The sequence below is a fragment of the Microtus oregoni genome, unplaced genomic scaffold, assembly GCF_018167655.1.
Source record: "Microtus oregoni isolate MIOR12 unplaced genomic scaffold, Mior012 000191F_ref0000080, whole genome shotgun sequence".
Classification (NCBI taxonomy): Eukaryota; Metazoa; Chordata; class Mammalia; order Rodentia; family Cricetidae; genus Microtus; species Microtus oregoni.
The window spans coordinates 411,005-428,362 of record NW_024544850.1 but is presented as its reverse complement, the minus strand read 5'-3'; positions in this window follow the sequence as shown (position 1 = coordinate 428,362).

Below are 17,358 nucleotides of genomic sequence, written 5' to 3'. Positions count from 1 at the left end.
AGTAAATGCAGCTATCCTTGAAATGGAGCAAGAGGAAAGATAAAGAGTCGCTGATGTCCCAACCACCTCTTCCCTGATTGATTGCACTTTGAGGGGGGTTGGTTTTGTGTTGGCGTGGGGGGGGCGTTAAGACAGGGTTTCTGTGTGTAACAGTCCTGGCTTTCCTGAAACTTGCTTTATAGACCAGGCTGGCCTCGAGCTCACAGAGGTCCATGTGCCTCGGCCTCTGCCTCTGCCTCCCAAGTGCTGGGATTAAAGGTGTGAGCCACCACCCACCACTGCCCAGCTGATTGTGCTTTTTGAACTGAGTAGAATATTTGAAAATAGCTCACAGCATTCATTTCATTCAGGAATTCTTGTTATTGGGATTTTTTTCTCTTTTGCTATTTTTGGGGGGCTGCCATCCAGCTCCCAAATAAATCACATGGAGGCTTATTGTTACTTATAAATGCCCAGCCTTGGTTTAGCTTGTTGTTAGCCAGCTTTTCTTAAACTATCCCACCTACCTTTTGCCTCTGGGCTTTTTCCCTTTCTCACGTCTGTGCATCTTGCTTTCACTCTTACCCCATGGCTGGCTGGGTGACTCGGTGGCTGGCCTTTTCTTTTCTCACTCCTTGATCTCCCTTGCTTCCTGAGCCCTTTTTATCTCCTATTTATTCTCTCTGCCTGCCAGTTCCTCCTATCCTTCCCCCCCCTCCCCGCCTCGCTATGGACTGTTCAGCTCTTTATTAGACCATCGGGTGTTTTAGACAGGCAAAGTAACACAGCTTCACAGAATTAAACAAATGCAACATAAAAGACTGTAACACATCTTTGCATCATTAAAACAAAAGTTCCATAGCATAAATCAATGGAACATATCTTAATATTCCGCAACAATTCTTCTGGCCAAAATTAATACAACCCAAATCTACCACCATGATACCCAGTGGTGTGGTCCTACCACAATCTGCAGTGCCATCTCTGGGAGCTCAGTGGAGGTGTGGGAGAGCTGTCCTCATCACTCATCTGTCATGTGGTGGCATAGGCAGGGGAGAGATGTCCTCCCAGCGCCCATCAACACCTGAGACAGGAAGGAAAACTAGCCCTAAGGTCATAAGAGCAGGAGAGCTAGCCCTGCCCCTCATCAGCTGCAGCATTCGGGAGAGTGGCCCCTACACCATGCCTGGGTAACACAGGAGAGCTGGCCCTGAAGGTGTAGGTGTGGGAGATCTGACCCGGAGGACATGAAAACAGGAGAATTGGCCCAGGCCCTTGTTCACAGCCAGGACAATGCAGAAGAACTTGCCTTGGTGGTGAGGACAGGAGAGAGCTGGCAGACTGACCAACCCTGCAACTACCCAGGCTCAGAAACAAGGTTATGGGTGGCCCATCCCAATATCCAGGCCATCTGTGATCTGCTGGAGCACGTGAAGGGACCTAACCCACAGACCCAAAGTTACAGGATCTCCACAATATAGGACAACAGCAGGATAGCCAAGAGACCCATGAGGGCCCAGCACCAATAGTGTAGTAGAAACCAGAGACCTCGAAACAGACCAATGACTCTCTTTGCAATGAACGCTTGCAAGTAAAGGTATAAGGACAAAAGGGTTTGCTGTGTGACTCACTGTGACACACTGCAGCTCCCCCACCAAGACTGATTTGTCCTTCTCTCTCTTTTTCTTTTTTCTCTTAAATTTTATTTTATTTTATTTTGGGGAGGAGGTTTCAAGGGCAGAGCATGGATACAAAGGGGCAGGGAAATGAATGGGGTGGAGATGCATGATGTGAAAGACACAGGATAAACAAAAAGGAGAAAAAATAATTTCAAAACTAAGAAAGAGAGAGAAAGGGGGAAGGAAGGAAGGAAGGAAGGAAGGAAACAAGGAAGGAAACAAGGAAGGAAAGCTCCAGGAGGCTGGAGAGATGGTTCAATGATTAAGAGTATTGACTGCTCTTGCAAAGGACCCGGGTTCAATTCCTAGGACCCACATGTTAACTCACAACTGCTTGGAACTTCAGTCCCACGAGACCCAACACACATACTTTTTGTCTCAGAAGGCACTACACACAGAAGGTACACAGACATACATGCAGGCAAAACACTCACACAGAGAAGGAAAGAGAGGGGTAAAATGAAGGTACCCTGGCTGGGGATGCTGCTCAGGTGGTAGAACGCTTACCTAGCACGCACAGAGCCCTGTGTAGTCACAGTACATTAACAGGGCGTGATGGTACCTGGTGTGGTGCCCACGCCTTTAAAGCCAGCACTCAGGAAGCAGAGGCAGGTGGATCTCTATGAGTTTGAGATCAGTCTGGTCTACAGAGTGAGTTCCAGGACTGATAGAGCTGTGTAGAGAGACCCTGTCACACAGACACACACACAAACACAGACACACACACACACACACACACTATATATATATATATATATATATATATATATATATAATTATTTATTTTAAAAGAAAAAAAACAGGGTGTGAGAGTGTATGCCTATAATCCCAGGACTTGGGAAGTAGCTACAGGAAGATTAGAAATTCAAAGTTGTCAGGCAATTGTGGAACATGTCTTTAATTCCAGCACTCAGGAGGCAGAGGCAGGCAAATCTCCAGGTTTAAGGCCAGCCAAGACTACACACAGAGAAACCCAGACCCCAAAAAAACAAAAACAAAATAAAAATAGAGAAAGAAAGAAATTCAAACTCATTCTTAGCTTTATAGTGAACTCTAGACCACCCTCTCTGGGGTCAGGAGTAGTAAAGAAGGGACTGGGAGAGAGATATGCAGACTTGCAGGCTATACCCCAATACCCCAGAAGCTCTGAGTCAGAATGAGCATTTTTGACAAGACTCCTACATGGAGTCTGAGAAATACTGCTATGGAAAATCTGGTAAGTGATGAAGAAGGCCTCTACCCCATGCCACGTGGCCCGGTTGGGCAGGACGTAGTGGAACTCGGTCCAGGAATTTGGCCACAGGGTTCCAGCACCACCTTGGCACCTATCAGGAGAGTGCAATGACGCCAGGCATTTGGCACTATAATGATCTCTCTGTGGTGAGGAAGCATGGCCCAATCTAGCATCTTATTGAACTAAGTGGGACAAAGAGACCCACATGCAGTCCTGGGGCTGTCCACCCTGGGCTCTGAGGAGAAAACACAGGCTCACCCAATACCTTGCAGCACCCGCCAGCTGGGCACAATTGGAGTGAGCAGAGGTTTGGTGTAGTATGGGAGAGAGACAGAATGGTTCATGTCCTGTGGATAGAGGCTGGATGTGGGAATGATTTCTTTCTAATCTGTTGCTTTCATTGGTTAATTAATAAAGAAACTGCCTAGGCCCATTTGATAGGCCAACCCTTAGGTGGGTGGAATAAACAGAACAGAATGCTGGGAGAAAGAAGCTGAGTCAGTGAGTCGCCATGATTCTCCTGCCGAACACATACGCAGGTTAAGATCCTCCCTGGTAAGCCACCTCGTGGGCTACACAGATTATTAGAAATGGGTTAGATCTATATGTAAGAGCTAGCCAATAAGAGGCTGGAATTAATGGGCCAGGCAGTGTTTAAAAGAATACAGTTTCCGTGTAATTATTTCGGGTAAAGCTAGCCGTGTGGGTGGCCGGGTGCCGGGAAAGTAGCCCGGCGAAAGTAGCCCGCCGCTCCTAACACAGCAGAGTGGCGCCCAACGTGGGGCTAAATCCACTTAAAAACCTGAGAGAGCTTAATTTTAAACAGAGAAAAAACAGAGTTTAACGCAGAGTTTTGCTCTTTGTTGGTGGCATGCCATAGAGAGATTTCCTGATTTGGCATCAGCAGCAAAAAAAAAAAAAAAAAAATGCTGCGTCATTTTAAAGCGCGGCTGTGCTGCCAGCGTGAACTCTGGCTTTAAAGCATTTCAATGGATTTTATGGGACTGGATGTTTGTGTTCCTGCTTGGGATTGGAAGGAGAGTGCTCTGAGACCGTGCCAATGGCTCAACGCTCCCCGTCTGCACCTGGGCAGACGGCAAAATCAGGTTTAGACAGGCGGAAGAGCATGGCGGATTCCTGCTGCCATACAGAGACGTGTTTTCAGACTGTGCAGTGCTCTGCCTGTCAGATTTGGCTGTAACTTGGATGAAAAGAATTTCTGTGCTGCGCGTTCAGTCTCAGAGTTAAACTGCTGAATGCGGCTCCAATGTGGACTTGCTGTGTACCTGGAACTGTGCGCAACTCAGGGGCACCAGATGGATCTGAGGCAGGAGCGACTGCTCCGTGCTGAACTGTGCTGGTCGAAACTACCGTAATTACTGTAATAACAGCACAGTTAAGGTTTTGACTGGGCAGGACACAGACGGTACCGTATTACCTGTACATGGTGCAACTTAAGTTTTTAAGAACTTCTTAACATTTTAAAAAATGCTCCTGGATAGTAAAAAAAAAATGTTACAGATTCACAATAAAACAGATTCAGACATAAAAGACCACACTGTTGGATAAATGTACGTAGGCTTGAGAGAAAAAAAAATATAGAAAGTAAAGTTAATGGTTTAAAAAAAAAGATAAAGTCTTTAAAGAGACAGAGTACAGATAGTTATAGATTAAGAGAAATAAAGTAAAAGTAAGCCACGTAAAAATGGAAAATTCACAGAGAGTCTGGATTATGTACATTGCGTTTTCTTTAAAATTTTTGCTCTTTTTTTTGGTTATTTGAGACAGGGTTTCTCTGTAAAGGAGCTAAGTACAGACAGACATTTCATTATATGGGCAGCCAAGTGGAACCAGAACAGATATCATGAGGGTATGACTTCAGAATTTGGGTCTAAGGATATGATGCTTTGGAAAGGGTCTTCTTTTGTTTTCACAGAGGATGAGACCCTGTGGATTTCTTCTATTCCAATATGGTATGATAGACCTCGCCCTCCTGAAAGGTTGCTGTGAACACCCTCAAAAAATTACTTTGCTCAACTGCCGACTGAGATGAACCTAGGAGACAGGTTATACCATAAAAGACATGAACCCCCATTCAGCAGGAAACAGTTTGGAGAGAAAAAACTGTGCCCATGTTCCCAAATATTGTTTATAAATGTTCTTTTACATTTAAAGGGGAATATGATATAGATATGAATAATTTACATTGGTATGGATTTTAAGGTCAATTTTGTTATATGTATATGTATTTCTGCTCTTGATTAAGGTATTGTGATTGTGTAGTTCATTTAAAGTGTAATGTATAATAGGAAATATAGGTTGCTAATGGATAATCATCGATAATAGTAAAGCTTGTAGTCATGTGAGTTAGATTTTCCAGATATATAGAGATATATTTCAGTTAGATAGACATTTTTCATATCTCTCAAAGACTGCAGAATATGGCATTTAAAATATTTTAATAACTTAAGGCTTTTCATGACAAGGAGACATGTCTGCTCCTGGCAGCACCAGCTACTTTAAGAAAAAGATAGGCATCGAAGAGGATCCTTATGGAGTTTGATAGCCATTTGGGCAAGAAACTGCTCTTGCCTGGACTATTGTATAAACTGGACACAGAGAACCCGCAGAGAGAGGACTGCTGAACTTGCCTAAAGGTGAGACGGTCTTTTGGGGTTCATGACTCATGAAAGAGTCTGCGAGACATTCTGCAGGACACAGCAGAAAGTGACTGAACTGTCTTTGAAATTTCCTGCTTCATGGAAGTGTCTGCTGGAAACTATGGGCCTGAAGGCTGAAGATGGATGCCCCAATGGTACAGAGGAACTTTGGGTGACTGTACAGGCAGCGAGATGTCTCTGTCATTTCTAGAGCTTTGGATTTCTTGTTTGCTTAGGTAATATTATATCCTTCTGGAGTCTTTGATGGAGTTGAAGAATGGTTAGTTATAGTTATAGTTTTCCTTGGTTATGATAAAAGATAAAATAGATATAAATACTGTAACTGTAATTCTTGCTTGATAACTGTTTTGTTATATGTAATCTTACCATGTTAAAGTTAAAGCCTTCCTCTTTGTTTAAACAGAAAAAGGGGAAATGATGTGGGAGTGATTTCTTTCTAATCTGTTGCTTTCATTGGTTAATTAATAAAGAAACTGCCTAGGCCCATTTGATAGGCCAACCCTTAGGTGGGTGGAATAAACAGAACAGAATGCGGGGAGAAAGAAGCTGAGTCAGTGAGTCGCCATGATTCTCCTGCCAGACACATACGCAGGTTAAGATCCTCCCTGGTAAGCCACCTCGTGGGCTACACAGATTATTAGAAATGGGTTAGATCTATATGTAAGAGCTAGCCAATAAGAGGCTGGAATTAATGGGCCAGGCAGTGTTTAAAAGAATACAGTTTCCGTGTAATTATTTCGGGTAAAGCTAGCCGTGTGGGCGGCCGGGTACCGGGAAAGAAGCCCGCCGCTCCTAACACAGCAGAGGCCTATCTGAAAAGGCAAAAGAAAGGAAAGGAGTGAGCTGAGGTGAGTGGCTTGATTGTCCCCGAGGGCCAAGGTGATTTCTGGACCTGGGCTGCTGCTGGGATCCATGCCTAGGTTCCTGGTTTAACACAGCTGTGGTCTCTGTTGATGTCCCTGGCCACTTATACAACCAAAGGCCGAGAGGACAGCATTGTACAGAGTTGGTCCCACCCCTCACTGGCTGCAACCCTAGGGAGAATTGGTCCCACCCCTCACTGGCTCAAGCACTCTGGAGAGAAGGTCCCACGCCTTACCTAGGCAGCACAATAGAACTGACCCTGTGAGCAGGGCTATGGGTAAGCTGGCTCTGAGAGCATGAGAATGTGTTCTGTGTGGTGGCATGGGGAAGGGAATGATGTCCTCCTCCCCTTGCCCCTCACCACCTGCAGCAGGTGGAGGAAGACCCGATCCAACCCCTCACCAGCTACCTTACTCAGAACAGGCCCCGTGTCTCCCCTGGGCAGCACGGTAGAGTGATCTTGTAAATGCAAGTGTGGGAACAGCCCTGAAAGCATGAGAGGGGCACAGCTGGCACCACCTCCCTCATCTGCAGTGAGATGGTGGGGATGAGGATAAAAGGTCCTCCCCCCTTACCCCTACCGCCTCCAGCTGGCAAGGGAGCTGAGCCCTTTATCACCTGCAACACTCGGGAAAGCAGGCCCTGCACCTCATCTGGGCAGCACAGCAGAGCTGACCCTGGTGAGTCAACCCTGAGGATGTGAGCATGGGAAACCTAGCCCCACCCCTCATCTGCCATATGACAGCATAGACTGGGAAGAGCTGTCCCCCACCAGCCCATCAACGTCTAAGGCAAAGTGAGAGAACTGACCTTGAGGTAACAAAAGTGGGAGAACTGTCTCTGCCCCCCACACACATGCAGGGCTGCAACTCTCAGGAGAGCAAGCCCTGCACCTCCCAAGGGCAACACAATAGAGCCAACCCTGTTGGTGGAGGTGTGGGTGAGCCAGCCCAGAAGTTGTGAGCATGGGAAAGCTCTCCCCATTACTCAGCTGTCTTGTGTAAGCATGGGCAGGGAAAAAGTGCCCTCCCTCCACAGCCCACCCACCAATGTCTGAGGCAGGTGGCAGAGCTGGCCCTGAGGTTACAAGAGCAGGAAAGCAGGCCCTGCATATTGCCTGGGCAACACAATAGAGCTAACCTTGGTGGCGGTATGGGTGAACCAGTCCCAAAGTAGTGAGCATGGGAGAGCTACCCCTATTATTCATCTCTCTTGTGGTTTCAAAGGGCAGGGGAAAGATGGTCTCCCCTTCCTGCCCATCAAACACCTGAGGCAGGTGGGAGAGTTGTCCCTGACCCCCACCAGCTACAACACTCAGGAGAGCAAGCCCTGCATCTCTCCTGGGCAGCATAGTAGAGACTACCCTGTTGGCAGAGGTGTGGGTAGGCCAGTCCTAAAAGTGTAAGTGTTGAAGACCTAACCCCACTACTTGTCTGTCATGAGGTGGTGTGGGTGGGGGATAGATGCCCCCTTACCCCTCACCCCTTACTGCCTGCAACAGACTAGTGAAATCACCCTCCCCCTTACCATCTGCAGCACTCGGGAAAATGAACCTGCTCCTCTCCTAGGCAGCACACCGGAGCTGGCCCTGTTTGTCAGAGGTGTGGGTGACCCAGCCCTGATGTTGCCAGCAAGGGAGAGCTGACCCATTACTCATCTGGCATATGGGGAGAGGAGAGACTGCCTTCCCTGCCCCATCTTACCCCCACCCATCAACACCTGCGACAGGTGGCAGAGCTGGTTCTGGGGTGATAAAAGCAAGGAAGCTGCCCCTGCCCCTCACCAGCTGCAGCACTTGGGAGAGAGGCCCCTGCACCTCACCTGGGCAATACAGTAGAGCTGGTCCTGATGGTGTAGGTGGGAAGAAGTAATCCTGAGGGCATGAAAGCAGAACTGGCCCTGCCCCTAGCTCATTGCTGCAAAGATGAATTAGCAGAGGGCAGTGCTGGAGAGCTCACCCTGGTGGTGAGGACAGGGAAGAACTGGCGGGCTGACTAATCCTGCAGCTGCCCAAACTCCAGATCCTCCTGCCTCTGCCTCCTTCGCCAAATCCTACCAGCGTATGTCACCACAACCAGCTGGGGCAGCAGGCAGGCTCGGAGACCTTTTGCAGCTACTATGTGGGTTTTTGGGGTACTGTGAGAAAACCTGCTGCTCGCCCACAAATTCTTGGGTATGCGGAGCCGGGAACCACCACGGCCTTCTCCTCACTCTGCCACTGCCTTCTCCATATGCTGCACACAGACGGGCTGCCCAGCAGGGTCTGTGTGGCTCCAGCTTGTCTTGGCCCAAGCACTTGTTGCCACATTTGCCCATACTCTTGGTACCACCGTGGTGTCCCACAGGCCAGGCACCAACTGGGCCTGGGCAACATGCCTTCTGCCACAGCTGTCCAGCAAAGCTCTACTCCAGCTACCTTCTGGCTCCAGCCGCACTCACTCTGGGTCCAAACTGGTGCATGGAGTGGAGTAAAACTCGGGGAACCAGGCTTGCTGCTCTGGAACCACTGAAGGGGCCCCACTTAAACAATCTTTTAGGGAATTTGGGCATCATCAACCTGTCTGGCTACTTCCTGCTGAGCGGGGGTGCTGCATTCTTGGAGGTATTTTACAGCAACATTTCAGGGGGTCTCAGTGAATCAAACCATATGAATCTGGAATGATTCCACAGGTTCTCATCCTCTGTGGAGACAAAAGCAGAACCTCTTTTCCAAAGCATCAAATCCTTAGGCCCGTACTTTAAAGTAAAAATACCTTTCTTAGCAGTTTTTAGAATTAAATGTCTTTCTCTAGTCCAGGACACAAAAGACAACACAATCAACATAATAACATACATCTGTACACATTTTATTTTTTTGAGGCCCTCAATTCACCCTCCCACTCCTCTTTATTACTTTCCTACTGGCCAGTCTTTCAGAGAATGTCCCTCAGAGTATCTCTGGGGATAAAAAAACATACATAATTTAAATTCTTTGTGCACATTTTATATTTTTATGGGTTTTTTTTTTATTTTTGAGGCCTTTAATTTACCCTCCCACCTCTTGTTTATTACTTTTTGCTGACCAGCTTTTTGGAGGGCATCTCTCAGAGAGTCTCTAGTTTTCAATCTCCACGGTGCCTCCTACTGTGCTGCCTGCACCTCCCAGAACCGCTATCAGGCAAGAGTCTGGGGATGAAAATACACATAAGACGCATACCAATCTTTAATCCACCCTCACCATTTCCGAGGGTGATCTCTCAAAGTGTCCCTTGTTCCCAATCTCAGTGGAACCTCCACTTGTACCATCCATACTATTACATATACTACGGTACTATGCCTGTAGTGCAGAGCCTGCATTACAGGACCATTCACAGGCTGGGCAAGGGCCTGGAGATTTAAACACACTAAGACACACAGACAGAGACACGGGTCATCCTTGAAACAAGAATGCCCCCTTTATTGTGTACCAGAACCGCTTATATAGAGCTCCTTAACTGATAGCCATGCCTCAGGCAAACCCACCAGAAACCACTCCCCTGCCATCAGGAACTCCTGAGGGTCTCATGCTCAGAGTAGCTGTAAACATAGGAAAACAAGTTTTTTTGCTCAGAGCAGCTGCAAGCATAACAAGTTGTTTACAGGAAATTCAGGGTCTGGGTCCACAGCCCCCAACAATTTTAGGTTCCTTCGGGTCATGGTATGCCTTCACAGAAAGAGAACAGTAACTAAGACATCAATTAAGTGTGCCAAAAGCAGTTTGGAGTTGCAGATTTGACACAGACAATTCAAGGATGTGCTACTTGGCTAATAAACACATCGCAGAGGGAAACTAAGAAAGCAGTAGGTAAAGTCAGAGATGCAGCACTGGCCTCACATGTACAAGGTCCTCGGTTCGATCCCTGCAACCCCAGAAAGAAGAAACAAAAAAAACACTAAGAAAGACTTTAAAAGCTTCTATACAGGGGCTGAAGAGATGGCTTAGAGGTTAAGAGCATTGCCTGCTCTTCCAAAGGTCCTAAGTTCAACTCCCAGCAACCACATGGTGGCTCACAAGCATCTGTAATGGGGTCTGGGCCCTCTTCTGGCCTGCAGGCATACACACAGACAGAATATTGTATACATAATAAATAAATATTTTTTTAAATAAAAGCTTCTATACAGTTATCATGTTTCCCAGAAACATGACCTTTTCCCTGTATATATGCCCAGAAAACCTGATTTTACACAGGCCACCTAACCTGGCTCTTCAATGTGCTTACAACTATCAGAAAACTGCATCTCTCCAGATTTGGCCCTATTCCCAACAGAATACACGGAAATATCATTTCCACATGGCCGCCTCCTGGCTTCTTCGGGAGTCTCTTTGGTCCCACATATGGTTTTTGTACATGTCGTACATCTTCAGCCTTGGCTTCTCATATGACAGTGGGGCTACAGTCACCCAAATTGTGATAGCAATATCCTTTATTGCTTCTGACTCCAAAACATCCCTCCATTTGAGACTCTGAGACTTTCCAAAAGGCACCCAACTAGTTATCACCATAGACTAGCTTACTTTAGGGAGAGCAGCATGGTCAGACATTATCATCTGCTATCTTCTTGTTCCAGCTCCAATCCCTGATGTTTCAGCTCCCCTTAACAATGAGCCACAAACCATGAACACCATACTCCCTCTGATCAATCATTCCCTGGCCAAGGTGTTCGCTTGAGCCCCCTCTCCATTTGGGATTAGTAACTCCCAGTGAAGCCGAGAGCTAGAGTAGTGAGAAAACCCCTGGCTGCTGGCTAGCCATTGTCCTTTCTAGGGCTGGGATGAAGATAGGCAAGAAACTCACTCCCAAGGTTATGCAAGTATAGGTGTAAATCTGTTTATACATTTTATTATTGTTATTATCATTATTGGGTTATTGGAGGCAGGGTTTGACTATGGAGCCCTGGCTGGCCTGGAAATCACTATGTAGACCAGATTGGTCTCCAACACACAAAAAATCTGTCTGCTTCCACTTTCTGGGTGCTGGGATTAAAAGTATGAGTCACCAAACCTGGCTTTCTTTGATTTTTTTTTATCTGCATTCATCATAGATACTTTTGCCCAAACATTTCTTCAAAATATTGTTGACTGTTGATATTTTGCCTTTAAGAATTTTTTAACAACTTTAGTACTACATTAAGTTTTTGAACTAGTGCCTAACTCGGTTTCATCTTAGTCCCAAGCTCTCGTCCTGGCAATCAGGTTCCCTTAATCCCCATTCAAGCACAGCATCAATGTCCCTCTCATGCCATCATGCTACATTTGCCATAAGCCCCAGCATCCAATGATCACCTCGTTAAACTCACGCTAATCACCACGATTTTATATTCTGTTTAATTTTCACAAACAATAGCTTCCTAAACAATTTCCCCTGAAGTAGTGACCATATATTGGAGACAGGAAAGAGGAAAGAAGAAAATGTCTAAGTTTGAAAATAGCGCCTATTCACTTTTCTTTTACAATTATGATTCTAAGCAGCTGGCAACAAAAAAGACCTGTATAGAAAGCCATAAGGAGCACACCTGTAGACCGCACCAAATTAGTTTTGTGTAGCGTGAGCAGTGAGCAAAACATAACTTCAGGGGTCCTAAGAGATGTTTCCTCCACCACAAAAGGGAATAGGGATTTGAGCTGGACTTAGGCAGATGTTAAGAGGTTCTGGGAAAATTTTATGGAAGTGGTGGTGTATCCTGATTTCATATTGTCAGGATGCAGAGACAGCATAATAATTGGCAATCCTGTGTTTGGGAGCCAGGGAGAATTAAAACAGAGTTTAGATTGTCAGAGTTAAAGGAGCCTTAGTGAGGTTTGGAGGGACAGCTAGTCATGTACCTGGTTAAAGAATGTCCAATTCCCAATGAGGATTACTGAGAACTCAAGAACAATGGCAATGGGTTTTTGATCATACTGCACGTACTGGCTTTGGGGGAGCCTAGACAGTTTGGATGCTCACCTTACTAGACCTGGATGGAGGTGGGTGGTCCTTGGACTTCCCACAGGTCAGGGAACCCTGATTGCTCTTTGGGCTGATGAGGGAGGGGGACTTGATCGGGGGAGGGGGACTTGATGGGGGGAAGGGGGAGGGAAATGGGAGGCAGTGGCGGGGAGGAGGCAGAAATCTTTAATAAATAAATAAATTAAAAAAAAAAGAATGTCCAATTCCAAACATGATCTCCAGGTGGCCTTCTTAGAACATCATTTATTTCCCATGAGAGCTATTTTTGTATCACTGGAAACAACATGGCCTCACTGCCAACAGGGTTTTTTCACTTCCTTAAATCCTGCTTTGGACAAAGGCAGTCAAGCTGAGCCTGAAGTACATTACGCTGAGATCTAGGCCATATGAGTCGGGGCACTCTGTTCTTCAACAGCTGTATAGGTCACCAAGAGACTAATTTTTGTTTTTCACAGATGAGTGCACTAGGAGATCATGGGTGTCCACTCTGGCATGTTTGGGACATGGAGTTTCTGCTTCATGATAGACAATGTTCTTTGACAGCACCTGTATTTCAACACGCCTTTTCTGTCACCCAAGATTTCTGAAGAGAAGTAAATGCTGGCCTTGGCTTCATTCTCTCTAAATACAGACTGTTACTAAATTCCAACAACTACCCTTTCTCCTAGAGTCCAGGGGCAAACCAAGGTACTATTCCACTACAAGCCACTCTGGGGAACCAGTGAGTTTATTAGGCTTCCTTACAGGGTGTAGATGAGAGGTTACCTACACCAGATGTTGGTGCTCTTCCCCCAAAAAACCTCACCAGACCATCTTTATATCTCTGTCTCCACACAGCTGCATTCTTTACATACAGCTACATATCTCTCTTTACATACATATATCACTCTCCTACACGGTCATACATATCAATACACAGTTACATCACTTTTCCCATGGCTACACATCTTTCTTACATACGTTTCTCTTCTACATCTCATTTCTATACAGATTCACCTTCCTTGGCTCCACACAGTTAACATTCTTCATAAATTCTCCACATAGCTACATTCCTTCATGTTTCTTCTCACATCTCCCTTTCAGCACACATACCCTCATTCGTACCCCTGCACAGCTCTTTTTCTAGCCACTCCCTACATAACTCAACACAGTTTTCTCTCCTACACCGCTCTCCTTCTCACAGCCAAACTCTGGACAATTACATGTTACATTTTCAGGGCCCAACCCATTCTCATAACACAAGATAAGTCACATAGTTTCCCTTAGGCTAAGAAGGTCACATCAACTGGCCAGCGAGTAACGTTTGGCCATGCACGTAGCTCTAACTTGGTGAGAGTTCTCAGACAGAAAGTAAACAGTTGGTTGAACCTTGAGCCTGTAACATAAATTGGGACTACGTGCAAAAAAGTCAAGTACTGAGAAATTTTTGTCTACTAAAGTTGCTTCTAGCCTGACCTTGAATCAGCAGTAAATAACACCTGGGAATTTGTCCTTGTTTATTTGTCTCTAGGAGCAACCAGATATTTGTCTCCAGGGGTAAAGAGCTCTGAAGTCTAGAATTAGCTGTCTTTGTGACTGAGAAAACTATTACTTTCTTATGTCAGTCTGAATAATGGAAGATATCTTAGTATTTCTATTCTTCAGAATTATATAATTAAGCAGGAATCATCTTCCTGACTATCCACAGCTATATGTATGCCCAATAGATGGAATATTTACATGAGATAAACACACAAGCAACAGAAAAACACCCATAGCAATTCTTAGGGAAGAAATGTAGTTCTTAGGAAAGAAAGGAAGTGGCACATGAGAGAAATTACAGACAGGAGCCACTGGACATTTACAGTCAGTAACTCCACAGCCTTACCAGGTGGAGCTCCCCATTAGAGAGTCATTCATCTGGTGGGTTGACCTGCTGAACACTAGTTGTCACCTGCTGTATACCCCCACATCCCACTGCATTTTCTGTTACCCAGGATTTCTGAGGAGATGTGAATGGTTGGTCTTAGCTTCATTCTCTCTAAATACAGACTGTTACTAAATTCCAACAACTACCCCTTCTCCCAAGGTCCAGAGACAAACCAAGGTACTATTCCACTACAAGCCACTCTGGGGAACCAGTGAGTTTATTAGGCTTCCTTACAGGGTTACAGGGTGAGAGGTTACTTACAGGTATATTGGTGCTTTTCCCCTAGAAAACCTCACCAGACCCTCTTTACCCAGCAGGAATGACAGCTTACCCATAGCTGCATAGACTAAGCACCCCCATACACTTCCCCAGTATATATATTCCATCCCAAGGCCAGATTCAATTAATGCAGAGTTGAGTACTATAGGTGGCAGGGACCAGCTGTATACATAGGTAAGGGTCTTGAACCCTCCCCACTACTCCAGGGGGGGTGTAAACAGTCACCAAGCCCAGCTGGGATAGTCTTTTGGCAAGGGGACACATCTGAACTCCCAAAGGTGGCAGGAACTTGGCTGGGATGATAGTCACATGCTCAAATTGACCTTAAGGTGGCAGCTTGTATATAAGCAATTCACTTGAAAGCACATCCACTAAGATTAATGTGCTTCAGCTGCACTAGCATCCACCAGACTTGGAAGAGCATCTCCTTCACCACCTTCCCACATCCATGCTCAAAATCTCCCATGAGCAGTGACCAGGAATGAGGATTTGCCACAATGATTCCATGACCCCCTTCTCTGTACCTTGCCTTGTAGATATGAAATACCTCAGCTATATTTGAGGGTGGATGGGCAAAGGCAGAAATGTTGCAGCCTCTGCCCCTGAGAGATTTTCAGTGACTTCTCTGACCACCTTGTTGACAGGACTGAATCACAAGGATGTATCTCAGACTGACAGCTCAAACTCTCAGGGATGGCTTGACATACATGCCTTAACCTAGGAAACACCTTTGCCTTTTAGACCTTCTGGGTCTAAAAGCTCTTGCAACCTCTCTAGAGCTATAGAGGCTGAATGCTCCTCTGTACTTGTGGAGAAAGCCTTCACCAAGGCATCACCCCTGACCAGAGTCGCTCACAGCCTGTAATACATAGGTTGAAGAAAAATGTGTGGGACCCTCACCCTTATTCTCATAGGGGCAAGATGAAATTTCCTAGCAGAATGTTTTCCCAGGAGATAGTGGCCTTCCCCTCTCCCACCAGGGAGATTCCGAGCACAAGGTCACTTAGCTCAGCTCAGCCAGCCACCTGGTACAGGCTGATAAAGAGGACCTAATTCAGGAATAGTGGTTTTGCTCTAAGAACAAGGAAAAAGCAAATTTAACAGAATGGGAGGGAGCAAAAGTCCTTGTACCCGTGCCAAAGCATCTTCAAAGATCCTTTTTGTAGTTATGCCTTTAAAAGCTTACCCCACAGAGGAGATACAACTCCTCTCTCTACCTCATTGTAATGGGGATGGAGATGAATTCCAAACATGTTTGGATTATGCTGATTAAACCTTGCTTATTACAGTCTGGGCCTCTCTGGTGGTCTCTCTCTGGGGGTCGCAATCTGGGCACAACAAATTAGAACATCAAGAACTCAGCCAGGCCGTAGCAAACTCCTGTTCCATACTATGCTAAACAGAAGCGAGTCACAAAAGGCAAACACTGTAGATCACAATCCTAGAAACAGACCCAGTTGTGATGAAATGGGTTTATAATCCCAGCACTGGGGAAGTTGAGGCAGAAGGACTGAGAATTCTAGACCAACTGGGGCTACTTAGAAAGACCCTTCCTCAAGAGACATGACTCAGTTAAAAGCTGCTCTTCTCAAGGACCTGAGTTTGACTCCCAGCACCCACAGGGCAGGTCATCTGTACCTTACAGGGTAGTACCAGGGGTTTCAATGTCATCTTCTGGATTCCATAGGCACCAGACAACTTAGAAAAGAAAGAATTTCATTTTGGGCTCAGGATTCCAGAGGTTAGAGCATGACATTGTAGTGAGAAGCATTCAGCCAGCAAGTAGACCTCACGCTAGAGCAGTAGCTGAAGGCTCACATCTGCATCCACAGACATGAGGTAGAGAGAGCTACTGGAAATGGTTTGGCCTTTTGAAACCTCAGTCCCCAAGCCAGAGTGACACACCTCTCCAAACAAGGCCCCATCTCCTAATCTTTCCCAAACAGTTCCCCCAACTGAGACCAAGTATTCAAATCTATGAGTCTATGATAGTCATCCTCATTCAAACCCCACAACATAATAAAGTAATAAAAAGAAAATTTTAAAATTTATAGAAAATTGCCACACCAGCACGGCAACTGTATTTCTTCTAAGCGAGGGACGTCAGGATTAACACACAGCACAACTTCAGGTTCTGCAGACAAGCCTTTATTCCACTTTCTCACACAGTATATATAGCCCTCAGCAGGGGAGGCCGAGCCAGCAAAAGCAAGAAGCTCATCACCTTGTGGTAAACATCTTTAGAAACACTGCTGAAAACAACAGATTGTTCTTGTTTTTGTTCTTGTTTTCAGAAACAACCAACCACAAGAGTGCAAAGCAGATCAAGTGGGGTGCAAAGGCCTGTCCTCAAGGGACCCAACAGAAAATATAAAGGTAGCTGCTAAGGGCTAGCGGGAAGACAAGGAGAAACTAGTGCTTAATAGAGTTGCCTTTTGCTGGAGGAAAATGCTCTGAAAATCCCCTGCGCAACAACGAGAGTGTACTTTTTACACTACCGAACTGTGCAGTAAGAAACGGTTAACTAAGATGGGGTCATAAAGGGAGTTCAGGTGAGCTGGTCCTGTGGACCCGAGAGCAGGACAGGGGCCCCACCCCTCCCTCATATACCATGTGGTGGCATGGATGAGAGAAATATGCCCCCCTTCACCCCTTGCCACCTGTGGCAAGAGGAGAGCTGGCCTTGGGGACACGAAAACGAAAGAGCTGGCTTTGTCCCTCACCAAGTGCAGCACTCCAGAAAGCAGGCCCTGTACTTCACCTGAAC